The following is a 14,640-nucleotide window of genomic DNA, read 5'->3' as shown; positions in this document are numbered from 1 at the left end:
TGGGCCCGCCAGTTATCAGGCTTTCAATCATCTCCTTCTGTCTCTACAGGAGAAGATGGTCCGCAACTGAAGGGAGCAGGAGAAGACTGGCAGGGGAATTCCCAAGTTGTGTCTCGCTCTTTCAAGGAACGAGTGATGGAGATCTCAGGGGAGGCACCCAAGCGAGCTGTGAGTTACTATGAGGTCGGCGTGAGCCACAGAAGTGAGGATCCACAAAACCTTCATCCATACGACCTGTCTCAGGTAAGTCCCAAGCTGCCCTGATCCTTGTCCCTCCCGTGCACTGAACCATGTGTCTTCAGGAGCAAGTCCTGATGAGACCAGGCCCTCTGGAGTCACTCCTCCTCTGCCCTGCAGTCCCCACCAGCACCATGGTGGAAAGCTCTGAGGAAAGCACCGACCGGGTATTATCCGCACCTTTCACCGGTGTAGAGACACACACCTCGGTAGGTGGAATTAGCAGACAGGCTTCGGGGGCACTATCTGGTGAGCACCACTCAGCTATTGATGCACATCAGGTGGAGGCGGGAACATCTGAGGGATCAGGCAGGCGGAGGTCTCCCGGAGCCAAGGAGACAGCTGGCCCCCAGCCAGGTGCCGAGCCGCTGATTTCAGTTCTCCCGAAGCTGCTGGAGATGCAGCAGAGCCAGGGAATGCCAGAGAGGTTGTCAGCAACATTGCAGCAACTGCAAGGCTGTTTGGAGGAGTCCCACAGCCTTCAGGAGATGGTGCCGGCATTGCGTGGCACCCAGACTAACACTGCAAGGGTGGCGACCATAGTGGAAAACCTGGGGCAGGAAATGGTGACCATGGGTGTCAGGGGCCAAGGCATGGCTGAGTTGCTGAGAACCATGGCTGAGGGCCTTGGGAGCATGCTCGAGACACAGCAGGCAATTGCAGGGGAGCTCCAGAGCTTGGTCCAGACTCGAGGGCCATCGCTGAGGGCACGCACAGCATGCTGCAGACAGTGTCGGGCTTCCAGTACTGGCAGTGCCAGGTGACAGAGGCTTCTGGAGCACACTGCAGCTACCTCTCCATCCCATGGAGTGTCCCAGGGACCCACAGGCACTCTGAGGGAGGAGGATGAGTTGGAAGCCATTTCAGGATCTTCCATCCAGGAGACCCCAGCAGGCCCCAGCTCTTCGGAATCCCCCTTCCTGAAATCTGGTGCATCTCCTGGGCAGCGAGCTGAACAGGCTGGCAAGGCTGCATTTGTGACACCTGAAAGTCAGCATGGGCCCTCCAGAAGATGCCCGCCAAGGGCATCAAAGATGATGGAGCGCAAACCACCTCCACTTCTGATGTGCACCCGAGAGGTCACCTAGACATAGAGCCAGGCCACGTAAGATTAAGAAGTTGTTGCATCACCAAGAGGGAAGGGGTGAAGGCAGGGTTAGGGTAATATGCAGTGTAGATAATCACAATTAAAGAATATTACATCCCAAAGCCACAACTCCACTTCCAACCTTGGTGTCATGTGTAAACTGAATGACCATTCCCTCCACAGTATCAGCTAGCTATACCATGTGTGTATGTAACAAACAGTAAGGGACCCAGCACTGATCCTTGTGGTAGGCCATTGGACACCGGCCTCCAGTCACTCAAACAGCCTTCTACCACCACTCTTTGTGTTCTATTACGAAGCTAGTTTTGGGTCCACCTTGCCCAGTTTCCCTGAATTCCATGTGCTTCAATCGGTTCAATCAGTTCCCCATGTGGCACCTTATCAAAGGCTGTGCTGAGACCATTATAAACAACATCAACTGCACTTCCCTCATCTACACACTCCATCACTTTTTCGGAAAATTGAATTTGTTGTGTATGTTCTCTCCCTGACAAAGCCATGCTGACTATCCCAAAGCAATCCATATCTTTCCAAGTGGGGCCGAATGCTCTCCTTCAGAAATTCCTCTGGTACTTCCCCTACCGTTGACATGAGACTCATCTGTCTGCAATTCCCTGATTCATTCCCCGCCGGCCCCCGCAAACAGTGCCAGAAGTGAGGGCCATGGAGACCCACACGGATCGACAGCCTGGAATGGTAGCCTCATCACTTACCTGACCCTAGGCCCAGCCCCCCTCCAACTCCCCCAGATGTGGCCTCCCAGATGCACCTGTGAGCCGATGACTGGGAGATGCCACATAGGTTCCCGCTCGAGTCCTGGAATGACCCGGTGACGTAGAAGTTCAGGGCTGCTGACTTCTTCACAGCCACTGGGAACAGGAGTCCTCCCCCCGCCCCTCCCCCCCGCCGAGGTGCCAGGTCCGCAAGCACGTGGTGCAGGCGCTGCACTGTCTCTGCACTCGGGCACAGTCTTCGGCAGCATGTCCTGAGCAACCGGTGTCACTACCTCTGTCGTATTCTGATCCCCTCCTCGGGCTGATGGGCAGCCAGGTCCTGATCCTGACCAGTGGCCCCTGTTGTTCTGGTGCGGCCTCCAGCCTGGGTTGACCTCGGCAAAGGCAGCAGTGTCTTGTCGACTGTCAGGACAAAGCAGCGCACATGATTGGTGGCTGGTTGTATACCAGGATTCAGGATTCATGGCGCAAAACTTATTTTTAGGCTTGCGCACTATTTTCCAGGATTAGTGCGTTCTGCGCCAGGTGTGGCGAGCTCAGAAAATCACCCCCATTAACTCTGTTTCTCTTTCCACAGATGCTGCCAGACGCGCTGAGATCTCCCAGCATTTCCCATTCTTATTTCAGATTCCCAGCATCTGCAGTATTTTGCTTTTATTCCATTAAGTCCATCTGATAAAACTCCAGAGGCACTGGTCACAGATTAGCTGCTCCAATAACTACAGCCATAACAGATTTTTTAATGGGATGTGGGCATCGCTGGTTAGTCCAGCAGTCATTGCCCATCCCTAATAATCCTTGAGAAGGTGGTGGGGAGTTGCCTTCTTGAACCGCTGCAGTCTGCATGGTGTAGGTGCATCCACAATGCTGTTAGGAAGTTTGTTCCAGGATTTTGACCCAGCGACGGTGAAGGAATGCTGATATATTACCAGTCAGGATGGAGGGTGGCTTGGAGAGGAACTTCCAGGTGGCGGTGTTCCCAGGTATCTGCTGCCCGTGTGCTTCTAGATGGTCGTGGTGTGGGTTTGGAAGGTGCTGCCTAAGGAGGCTTGGTGAGTTCTGCAGTGCATCTTGTAGATGGTACACACTGCTGACACTGTACATTTGTGGTGGAAGGAATGAACTTTTAAGGTGGTGGATGGGGTACCAATCATGTGGGCTGCTTTGTCCTGGACACTTTCTCAGTGTTGTTGGAGCTGCACTCATCCAGACAAGTGGAGAGTATTCTATAACACTCCTGACTTGTGCCTTGTAGCTGGTAAACAGGATTTTGGGAATCAGAAGGTGAATTACTCATCGCAGGATTCCTAACCTCTGACCTGCTCTTGTAGCCACAGTATTGATATGACTAGCCCAGTTCAGTTTCTGATCAGTGGTAACTCCCAGGATGTTGATAGTGGGAGTTTCAGCAATGGTAATGACATTGAATGGTCAATGGGCGATGGTTAGATCCTGTCTTATTGGAGTTGGTCATTGTCTGGTAGTTGTGTGTCGTGAATGTTACTTAGCACTTGTCAGCCCAAGCCTGGATATCGGCCATGTCTTGCTGCATTTGGACATGGACCGCTTCAATACCTGAGAGGTTGTGAATGGTGCTGAATATTGTGCGGTCATCAGTGAACATCTCCATTTCCGACCTTCCGATGGAAGGATGCTCATTGATGAAGCAGCTGAAGACGGCTGGGCCCAGGACACCACCCCGAGGAACTCCTGCAGAGATCTCCTGGAGCTGAGATGATTGACCTCCAACCACCACAAACATCTTCCTTTGTGCCAAGTATGATTCCAACCAGCGGAGAGGTTTCCCTCAATTCCCATTAACACCAGTTTTGCCTGGGCTCCTTAATGCCATTCCCAATCAGATGTGGCCTTGATGTCAAGGGCAGTCACTCTCATCTCTCACTTTTACTAACTAATATTGTTGAATGTGAATGAGAGACCTCCCCATTTGAAAAAGTTAGAGTCTAGCTGGAGAAGATCTGTGGCTGGAATTCTTGCTGAGGTTGGGATAAACAGCATTATCTTTTATAGATATTTCTGCAAAACTATTTTCTGATTTTCTATTCCACCTACTGCCCATTTAAGTGAAACGCATTGTGGTCTCTGGCATCAGAGAGCAAGAAGTCCTGCTACAAATGGGACAAAGCCCACAGTGGTTAACCCACAGGCTTTTGTTGCCAAAGCGAAGCATGTTATCAGGCAAGGGGCTGATTCAACCACAACTTAATAAATAGGAGACACTGGCATCACAGTCAGTCGTCTACAACACTAACCTCAGCTAACATATGGCCTTAATGTCACACCTAGGGTAAAAGCATATCCCGCATTCCCTAAGATAATTAATTAGGCCACAGGTGAAACTAATGCTGACTCTTAAACTAAGGACACACACTACCATCAGCTTGTTCTAATGAAGGGCTATACATGACTCAAAGCTAATCTTAAGAATTGACACCTAGCTCTTAGCTGTAACACTGAATCGGCCAAGATAAGATGTCAAAACCTTATCTGCAGCAAGAGTTAGGACGAAACAAGATGATGTGGGCTGTGAACTGCAGATTTAAGTAACAGGAAAGGACAGTATATAATTAAGTCTGCTCTAACTGGTTGATCACTTTATTGGGCTATTAAAGGCAGGTGGCTTTGTCTGCTTATTTAAACCACAATAAAAAAAATTGAAGATAAATGAAGGTCACAGGGGCAGATGCACAGTCTGTCTTCCTTCACCTCTGCTACTGAATTAATTTGAAGCATTGTACTTACTCATCACCATCAACATAGTTCCAGATGGCCACCCAGCCCATGTCAGCCCAATTACCAGTCCATTGACTCTCTCATTTGACTTAGCAGCAATTTCACATCCAACAACGGCCCTTTGATTTACTGTATATAACTATACTCAAACTGCAATAAAACTCTTGTGGGTTGAAATGGTTCCTGTCGCAGGAATCACAGGCTGGAGAAAGTGGAGAAATGACTGACGGAGGTTTGGCCTGTGTTAGCGTTTTAACACAAACGCTTCGTTTTTGGGAAAAATCTCAATGCACTGTAAGATCCCAGCATTCAAAAAGCTGAATGCTGCTCGGTACAACTTCAATAAAGGAAGCCGCATATCTCTGGTTTTCTGTGTGGGTGGTTTACATAAGTCAAATTGGTAGAAGGAGCCTGAAAAATCAAGACATTGATTGTAGAACTCCATGTTATAATGGAATTCTTTAAACGGCAGCATTGGTGTCGAGGCCTGTGCCACTTTGTCACTGTAAGAAGCAAAGAAGGAGGAGGGCAGGGTAGTGTGGATGTGAAAGGGTGGAAGTGGTGCACTACTTCATGGGACGTCAGTCTGCTAGCTGGGCCTTGGCACGTATGGTCCTTACAGTTTACTCACCGAATACGAGATGGTCCCTCTCATAGAAAGGGAAAGAAAGAACATGCATTTAGGTAGCGACTTTAGATGCCCAATGTGATCACAGCCAATTAAGCCACCAACCATTTGAATGCTCCCATTTCCAGCCAATGTGCTACTCCAGTCTTGAAGTCAGTGATATCCAAAGGACATGCAGGAATAGAGGATGTGTCAGAACATGACAAAGTTCCAGGTCGCTGTCATGCACCAGATTGTGGCCACGGTAGATCTAAATCTCGTCCAGGAGCCTGGAAATCCTCGACTGCCTGGGATAGATATAGAAACTAAAGCTGATATTATCACGCTGGAAGATCAAGAGTTGTACTCAGTCAGGGGGCAGGAAATACAGCAAAATGGAAGATGAGAGTAAAAAGGCTGAAGATTTAATTCCAGTGTCCACAGCCAAAATGAAAGTCAGAAATTCACAACTTACTTTCATTGTTGGTACAGCAGCATCCTGTATCTCGGGAAGAGAGTATAAGAAATTCCTGTCATAGCCCCTTACACAAAACTGGTGTGAGGCTGGCAAGTTATTCCAATATCAGTATTCAATTGTTTGGTGCAGTTAGTGTTAGAAAGTGGAAGTCAATGATATATCCTATTACTTGCCAGTGTTTGTGGTAGGAGGGAACAAAGATTCCCTGATGAGAAGGAATTGGCTTCAGAAAATACGGTTAAACCAGGTACTTACAGTGGGGATCAGTCAGAGTATGTCCAACATTGAGGAAATGCTAAGAGAGTAGGAGCAAGGAGAAGCAATTAATGATAAAATTAGGTGTCACACGGCTAAAGTCAAGCTGAAAGACAATGTACAGCCAACATTTTGCAAGGGTGGGCCACTGTCTTTCTGCATGGTTAGAAGCAGCAAGTGAAAAACTAGAAAGATTGGAAAGAACAATTAAAAATGTGAAGAGCAGTGAATAGGTCACATCCATTGTGATAGTTCAGACAACTCCATTTGGATTTGTGGATATTATAAATAGACAGTAAAAAAGGTGATTGTAAATGATATTTATCCATTGCCTATCAGTGAAGATTTGCTTTCTAATTTAGTCACCGGGAAGGTGTTCAGTAAGATAGATTTGTCAAATGCATACTTCTAATAGAATTTACTGACAAGAGTAAAGAATTGCCTTCCATTCATATACACAAAGGGTTGTACCAGTACGAAAGGTTCCCAATTAGGGTGTCTACTGCTCCCATAGTTTTCCGAGTGCCATGGATCAGGTACTAAGTGGGATGAAAGGAGTGCTGCTTCTTAGATGACATTCTAATTAGCAGCAAGACAAAGAAAGAACATACCACGCCGAATAAAGTCTGAGATCAACTTAGATAGCCTGGCATCAAAGCTCAGAAGCATAAGTGTTGCTTCCAGAATTGAAGAAAGTACTGACTAGTGATGCTGGTTTGACCTACCATAGTCCCAAGGAATCATTGGCTTTAACATGCCAAGCCTCGCCACAGGGGTTAGGTGTGGTGACATGTTTCAGAATGGAAGATAGGGTGGAGAAGCCTGTAGGATATGCTTCATGGATTTTAATGAAGTCAGAGCAAAACTACTCACACATTGAGAAAGAAGAGGCTTTAGCTATCATATATGGTGTTACTAAGTTCAGTAAGAAGTTTAACAACACCAGGTTAAAGTCCAACAGGTTTATTTGGTAGCAAAAGCCACACTGTGTGGCTTTTGCTACCAAATAAACCTGTTGGACTTTAACCTGGTGTTGTAAACTTCTTACTGTGTTTACCCCAGTCCAACGCCGGCATCTCCACATCATGGTTACTAAGTTCCACAGATACTTGTGCAGTAGGAGTCCACTTTGTTAAAGGAACACCAAACCCTTTGGTTGGAAGCAGGAAGGAGAATCCCTCGCAGCAGCACAGCTTCAGGGAGGGGAGTGGATTGTGATGGCCCATCGGTCCAATATTAAATATCGTAAGTCATTAGATCATGCAAATGCAGGTGTTCTTTCAAGACTTCCTGTGAAGACTGATTCATTTACAACCACTGAGTTTCTGTGAATTACTTTAAATATACAAGTGACATGCCGGTATCAGCGAGAGAAATTAGTGAAGAAACTCACAATGAGATGTATTGTTCAATTCTGTTATGAATGGCTGGTTTAAAGAGCACGATAATGAGAAATTGCAGGAGTGTGTTCCCACACGGGAGTGAAATGACTGTAGATTAAAGCTGTCTCCTATGGGGTTGAAGAGTCACTGGGCTATTTTACAGATTCCTACCACTGTGCTTGCTGGTAGGGGCACCCATAAAATTCTCCAGAAAGCTGTTCCAATTGCTGACTGCCCGCTCTGACCATTCCCGAATTTTCCATTGGGACAGAAGAGGCCGAGACCGGCAAGCCCACCCTTGCTCCAATTGAGGCCTTCAAATGGGAAATTAATGACAAGTTAAGGGCCTCTACCTGCCCGGTCTTCATTTTTAGGCAAGCGGGGAGAATACAGGAATAAGGCGTGGGTGGCGGGGGGGTGGGGGGGGGGGGGGGGGGGGTGGGGGGGGGGGGGTGGGGGGGGGGAGGTGGTTGGACCTGAAAGTTACCCTGTTCAAGCCTCAGGTGGGTAAGGGGACACTTTCTTCAACCATCTTCTTTCTACATCAGACATCTGTCCACAAACTTAACCCATCTCGTGGGTATCCTCTCCCCTCTTGACCTAGCCATCAAGACCCCACCCCCATCTCCGCACCCGCTCAACCATCACCTCCCTTCCCACCCACACATTCCTGGCGATGGACTCGGGAATTAGAGTAGACTTGTAGATCCAGTTCTGGCCACTGCTCCACTGGCACTGCTGGGGCTACTGAGCTGCCGGCCAATCGGATTGGCCAACAGCTCTTTGGGGCAGAATGTCCTTCCAAGTGAGGGTTGGGAGTTGAACCTCTTGCCACTTGACACACCTAAATGGCTGCCGGACAGCCGGTATTGGCGGGGATATGTTCCCAGCTGACTATTTGGGTAGTGGGCCATCCAGAAAATCCTGTAATTATTCTGCCCGTATTTAAAGAGATGATGTATGAGGATCCTCATCAAGAACAAGGGCGGCACAGTGGCACGTTGGTTAGCACTGCTGCCTCACAGCTCCAGGCACCTGGGTTCGATTCCCGGCTTGGGTGACTCTCTGTGTGGAGTTTCCACGTTCTCCCCGTGTCTGCGTGGGTTGCCACCAGGTGCTCCGGTTTCCTCCCACAGTCCAATGATGTGCGGGTTAGGTGCATTGGCCATGCTAAGTTGCCCCTCAGTGTCCCAGATGCGTAGGTTAGAGGGGTTAGTGGGGTAAATATGTGGGATTACAGAGATAGGGCCTAGGTGGGATTGTTGTCGGTGCAGGCTTAATGGGCCAAATGGCCTCCTTCTGCACTTTAGGGATTCTATTCTTCTATTTTATTCCAGCACAGAGAGAAAGTCTATATGAAAATGGTAACAAGAGCTATCTTGGTATCCGATTGAGGATATTGAATAGTTGATGAAAAGTTATGAAGTGTGCTTCAGAATGAGAAATGATCCAAACATGTTTCCTCTTATTCCGTGAACAAGGAAACAATGGGAATGAGCACATATCGATTTCTTTGAAGTGGAAAGGAAAAAATGCCTTGTTTTGGTCGATAACTAGAGCGAGTGGATAAACGTTGAGTCTACGCCCAATACCACAAGTGCCAGAAATACAAAGGTTTCGAGAAGTTGATTTGTAACTTGTGGGTTGCCAGATGTGTTGGTTTAAGAAAATGGTCCACATACTTCTCATTATCACCTCAGTATTTTATCATTATGACCTTCTGACCAGCACTGAGCTCTCTCTGGGGTATTATCTTCACTTTCTCGTGCTTTTTTACATCAGAAGAGTTTGAAAGATTTCTGAGTAAGACAGGTGGTAAATGGTGCTGTAGATAAAAGTGTACAGATAGTGTAGCGATCGTTGTAAAAGTATTTGCAAGATGACAGGCCGTTGTAATTTTCATGTTTCTGTTCTCGTTTTGAGACTTTGCGTACCTGTGAAGCAAATCACCATCATTCAGGGGAGGGAAAAGCTGGGCAGGAGACTATAGCCTCAATCAAAATCCTCCTCCTCTCTCGAGACGCTTTAACTGGGGTTCGAGGGCGGGTAGAAGAGGCAGGGATTGAAATCCTCCAGCACCATTTAGAAAACGAATCTCAGCTCCACATTGACAGCTCTGTACCTGGGTTGAAGGATCCTCCAGACGTACAGGAATCTCACCAACAACCATTTGATATCTCCAGACCTTTGCTTATTGACAGAGAATTTCTTGACATCTGCTCTGCAGATCTGGTGGTTGGCTTGGCAGCTTTGTCCAAGGGATGTTTCAAGTTTCTGTAGGTTACTTCAAAGGGCATTTCACAGTGGTTGCTGGACAATTTTATCTTCCCTTACGGAATAACCCCACAGTCTACACCAGGTTGCTCACCTTATGAGTTAGTGTTAAACATACTTTGAGGACAAGATTTAGTTTGCTTAAGTTTAGCATCAATAGCAAAGTAAGAGAAATGCAACACAAAGTGAGGGCAGGCCAAGATACACCAGCATGAAACCTAAAGAGTTCAGCTTGGTCAAAAGGTCATGGTGAAAAACCATTGAGGTGAATACAAGTGACTGGAGTTGTATGTATCCCAACCCATTACATTTTAGATATGTTGGGTTGGTTTAGTCATACAGGGTGAAATTCTCTGGTCTCCCCTCAGCATTTTTCTCGTCAATGGGAGGCAGCATGCCGTTCACTGGGATCTGGGAAAGTATCTACATGCACCATTTTATATTTTAATGTTGTGGTGTTTTGTAGTGATTGTCTCTTTGGGGACAACACAGCAGAAGAGGGTTGCCTGCCTATGGGGACCAATTGAGACAAGAATGGGTAATCATCTCAGGAGGTGCAGTCCTCTTTTAGGCAGAAGACTTGTAGTAGACATGTAGAAGATATGTAGAAGACATGTAGGGACTGGGAGCAGCCAATGGGCAGTTCCTGGGCAGCCGGAAGGCTGCTAGTCCCTTTAGAGTTTTTCTTATTCATAAATATCTTTTGTGTTTCTCATGAAGTCGGGGCACGTGCATCATTATAAATGTATAAGTTTTTAAAAAATAGTGATGGAGTTTAGTATATTGTGCTGGCCCCTCTGCATCTGTGTCTGTTGGGGAGCTGTAAATAAAGTTAGTTCAATAATAGCTGCCTACAGTTGAACATGTCTTATCATTCTCATTCAGTGAAATACACAACATCATTGAAGACAGACCTATAAGGCCCGGGGCTATCCCACATCACATTTCAACATGTTATATTAGGAATCATGTAACTCCAGCAGAAACTGCTGCAGTGGTGGACGGCAGACTGAGTAATATTTACACCTCTGTGTTTCCGCACCGCTCCTGTAACATTGGCCTCCTCTCTTCCCTCCTCTCCCTGTCTTAACCTCTGATCCATGCCCAACCTCCTATCCTGATCCTCCTGCTCTGTTTAACTGTGGCTGCTGATAGACACTTGCTGCTGTCACAGTCTGTGTTGGGTTGCACTTGGTTTCCCCTTGCCATACTGCAGCACACAGGGGCATATTATGAATAAATAGGCTCAACCACATTCTCTCAGTGTCTGCATGGGTTTCCTTCGAGTGCTCCAGTTTCCTCCCGCAGTCTAAAGATGCGCAGTTTAGGTGGATTGGCCATGCTGAACTGCCCCTTTGTGTCCAAAGATGTGTGGGTTATGTGGATTAGGCATGGTAAATGTACGGGGTTACAGGGATAGTACAGGGTGGACCTGGGTAAGATGCTCTTTCTGAAACTCGATGGGCCAAATGGCCTCTTTCTACACTGTAGGGACTCAATTGAATGATAATTGCTTTGTATCTATGAATTGTCCCATTGAGGAAAACAATCCTGTCTACAATGGTTAGAAGTTGCAACATAAAAATGAGAAACGGTATTAATTCTAATGAATGATCTGGCTCATGAAAGCACTGCACAGACCTGTCCTTAGTTTAAGTATGAGGGATGGGACTGTAACTTTGCACTTCCAACAGGGAATATCATCTGCTAAAATGCAAGTTGGAAATTGAGGCCCATGTTGCAAACAGGAATCCCTCCGGGTAATGCAGGAAAATGAAATGATGTACATGCTTTGAAGGCAGATTTAAGAGTCAGGATTTAAAATAAGAGGCCACTTGCTCCAGAATTCAGAAAGTTTTTGTTCATGAATCTTTCTTTCCCGTCCCTCCTTGCCAACCTTCTCTCCCTCCTCCTTCTCTATTGTTAAATGTGTGAAGGATTATCCTTGATTTTGAGCATTAGCACTTTGGCAACCCCTGCAATGAATTAGCAATGAATTATAGGGCCCATAACCGTAATGTGCTGACCAAAGGACAAGACTTTAATGTTGAGCTAATGAGAAAGCAGCCAAGAAAATGGCAGGCCCTACAGCCGCAGGCTGCTTTTCAGAAGGTTATTTTCCATCTCACTTCTGCCAAAGGTACTCCTTTCCAAGGAACAGTTGTAAAATTGGCCGAGATACCACCAGTCAGTTCTTTGTTTTTATTCATTCATGGGACATGGACAGCACTGGCTGGCCAGCATTTATTGCCCATCCCTAGTTGCCCTTGTTCAGAGGGCGATTGAGAATCAACCACATTTGTGTGGCTCTGGAATCACATGTAGGCCAGACTGGGCAAGGACAGCAGATTTCCTTCCCCAAAGGACATTAGTGAACCAGATGGGCTTTTCTGACAATCGGCAATAGTTTCTTGGTCATCAGTAGATTCTTAATTCCAGATATTTTATTTTAATTGAATTCAAATTCTACCACCTGCCATGGCGGGGTTCGAACCCATGTCCTCAGCACATTAGCTGAGTTTCTGGATTAATAGTCTAGCAATAATACCAGTAGGCCATCACCTCCTCTGCTCTTCCATAACTGAGAACCTTGTGGAGCAACTCAAAATGTTTGGTGATGATATTACCAGTAAAGAGAGGCTGATGCGGGGATTATAGAATCATAGACTCTTACAACACAGTCTATTTTGTCAGTCATGCCTGTTGTAAAGAGATATCTCGGAGACACACTCCTCTGCTTACCCCACTTTCCTACAAATTTCCCCTTGTAAAGTACAAATCCAATTTCCTTTCAACAGTTGTTAGTGAATCTTTTTGCACCATCCCCTCAAACATTGTATTCCAAAACATATCAACTTGCGTAATAAAATTCATAATCTTGTTACAATGATGATGTTTATAAGATTGTTATGCCTTGGATCTTAAATGTCTTTAATTACAGGTAAAATGAAGGGGGGTGGTCATGTGACCTGTTCTGAAGTCAGCCTGACCACGAGCCGAGATGGTTTGATTGTTGGAGATTGAAGGGGCCCAGAAGGTTTGACTGTGAAGAGGTGCAAGGTGTTTGCACTTGGAGAAAATGGCAACAGACCGTGTGGTGGATAGACTGTGAGCCTGCAAAATCCCAGGAAAGTGTTGAGAATGTCGGGTTGCAAACAGCTCTAAACTGTGCATTTACTTCCAAAATGAAAGAGAGTCAGGCTCTCAAGGATAGCTAATCAGTATTTCTACTTGGAGACGAGGACCGGGATTCTCCCAAAAAAGTTCTAAGTCCCCAGTTTGCGGGAAAATGGGAGTAACTCCATTGTTTTCTTTTCAGCATGATTTCCAGAGTAAATCTCCAACACTCTGTGCATCACAAAGTGCCTCAGCGCGATTCACTCTGGAAATCTGGTGGCGGGGCCAATTCCCGTCCGAGAGGCCGGCAGCATATTTAGAATATTGTGAGAAGTTTTGGGCCCCACACCTGAGGAAGGATGTTCTGGCCTTGGAGGGGGCCCAGAGGAGGTTCACAAGAATGATCCCAAAAATGAAGGGTCTGTCATATGAGGAGCAGTTGAGGAGTCTGGGTCTATACTTGATGGAGTTGAGAAGGTTGGCGAGGAATCTAATTGAAACCTACAGAATATTGAGTGGCCTAGATAAGTGGACGTGGAGAGGATGTTTCCGCTAGTGGGAGAGACTAGAACTCGAGGGCCCAACCTCAGAGAGAAGGGACGCTCTTTTAAAACTGAGATGAGGTGGAATTTCTTCAGCCAGAGGGTGGTGAATCTGTGGAACTCATTGCCACAGTGGGCTCCGGAGGCCAGGTCATTGAGTGTCTTTAAGACAGAGACAGAAGGTTTTTGAACAATAAGGAGATCAAGGGTTACAGGGAGAAGGCAGGAGAATGGGGATGAGAATCATATCAGCCATGATTGAATGGGCTCGATGGGCTGAAAGGCCTAATACTGCTCCTATATCTTATGGTCTTATGGACCCATTCATCCTGACTCACTGTTTTCTGTTAATTAACTAGTCCTCTATCTATGCTGATATATCACCTCCAACACTATAAGTTCCTATATTGTGTACATATATTACATATCTTTTATGTGGCAACTTATCGAATGCCCTTTGGAAATTTAAATACACTATAGGGGTGATTTTGCACCTGATTCACCGTAGGCCCAAAATCTTGTGAGATTTGGAAAACATGAATCTTGCCAGTTTAGAGGACCGTTTAATCTGAGGTCTTTAATTAACCCTGCCTCATCACACATGACCAAGTCCACAAGAATCTGTTCCCCAATAAGTTCTGAAATGTAACATTTGAAGAAACTGTGCCAAATGAACTGTATGAATTCATCCTCCAGGCTAGCTTTCCCAATTTGATTTGTCCAATCAACCTGAAGATTAAAGACCCCATAATTATTGCAGGGAACAACATCTATTTCCTAACTATACACTCTCCTTTTACAACTGTGGCACGGTGGCACAGTGGTTAGCAGTGCTGCCTCACAGCGCCAGGGACCCAGGTTCAATTCCTGGCTTGGGTCACTGTCTAGGTGGAGTTTGCGCATTCTCCCCATGTCTGAGTGGGTTTCCTCCGGGTTCTCCAGTTTCTTCCCATAGTCCAAAGATGTGCGGGTTAGGTTGATTGACCATGATAAATTACCCCTTAGTGTCAGGGGGATTAGCTGAGTAAATACAGGGATAGGGCCTGGGTGGGATTATTGTCAGTACAGGCTCAATGGGCCAATGGCCTCCTTCTGCTATGTAGGGATTCTATGAACTGTATTCCTTATTCCTCCTTCCACTTGAATGGCCCT

This window comes from Mustelus asterias, chromosome 6 (assembly GCF_964213995.1).
Source record: "Mustelus asterias chromosome 6, sMusAst1.hap1.1, whole genome shotgun sequence".
Taxonomy (NCBI): Eukaryota; Metazoa; Chordata; class Chondrichthyes; order Carcharhiniformes; family Triakidae; genus Mustelus; species Mustelus asterias.
This window is presented reverse-complemented; position numbering follows the sequence as displayed.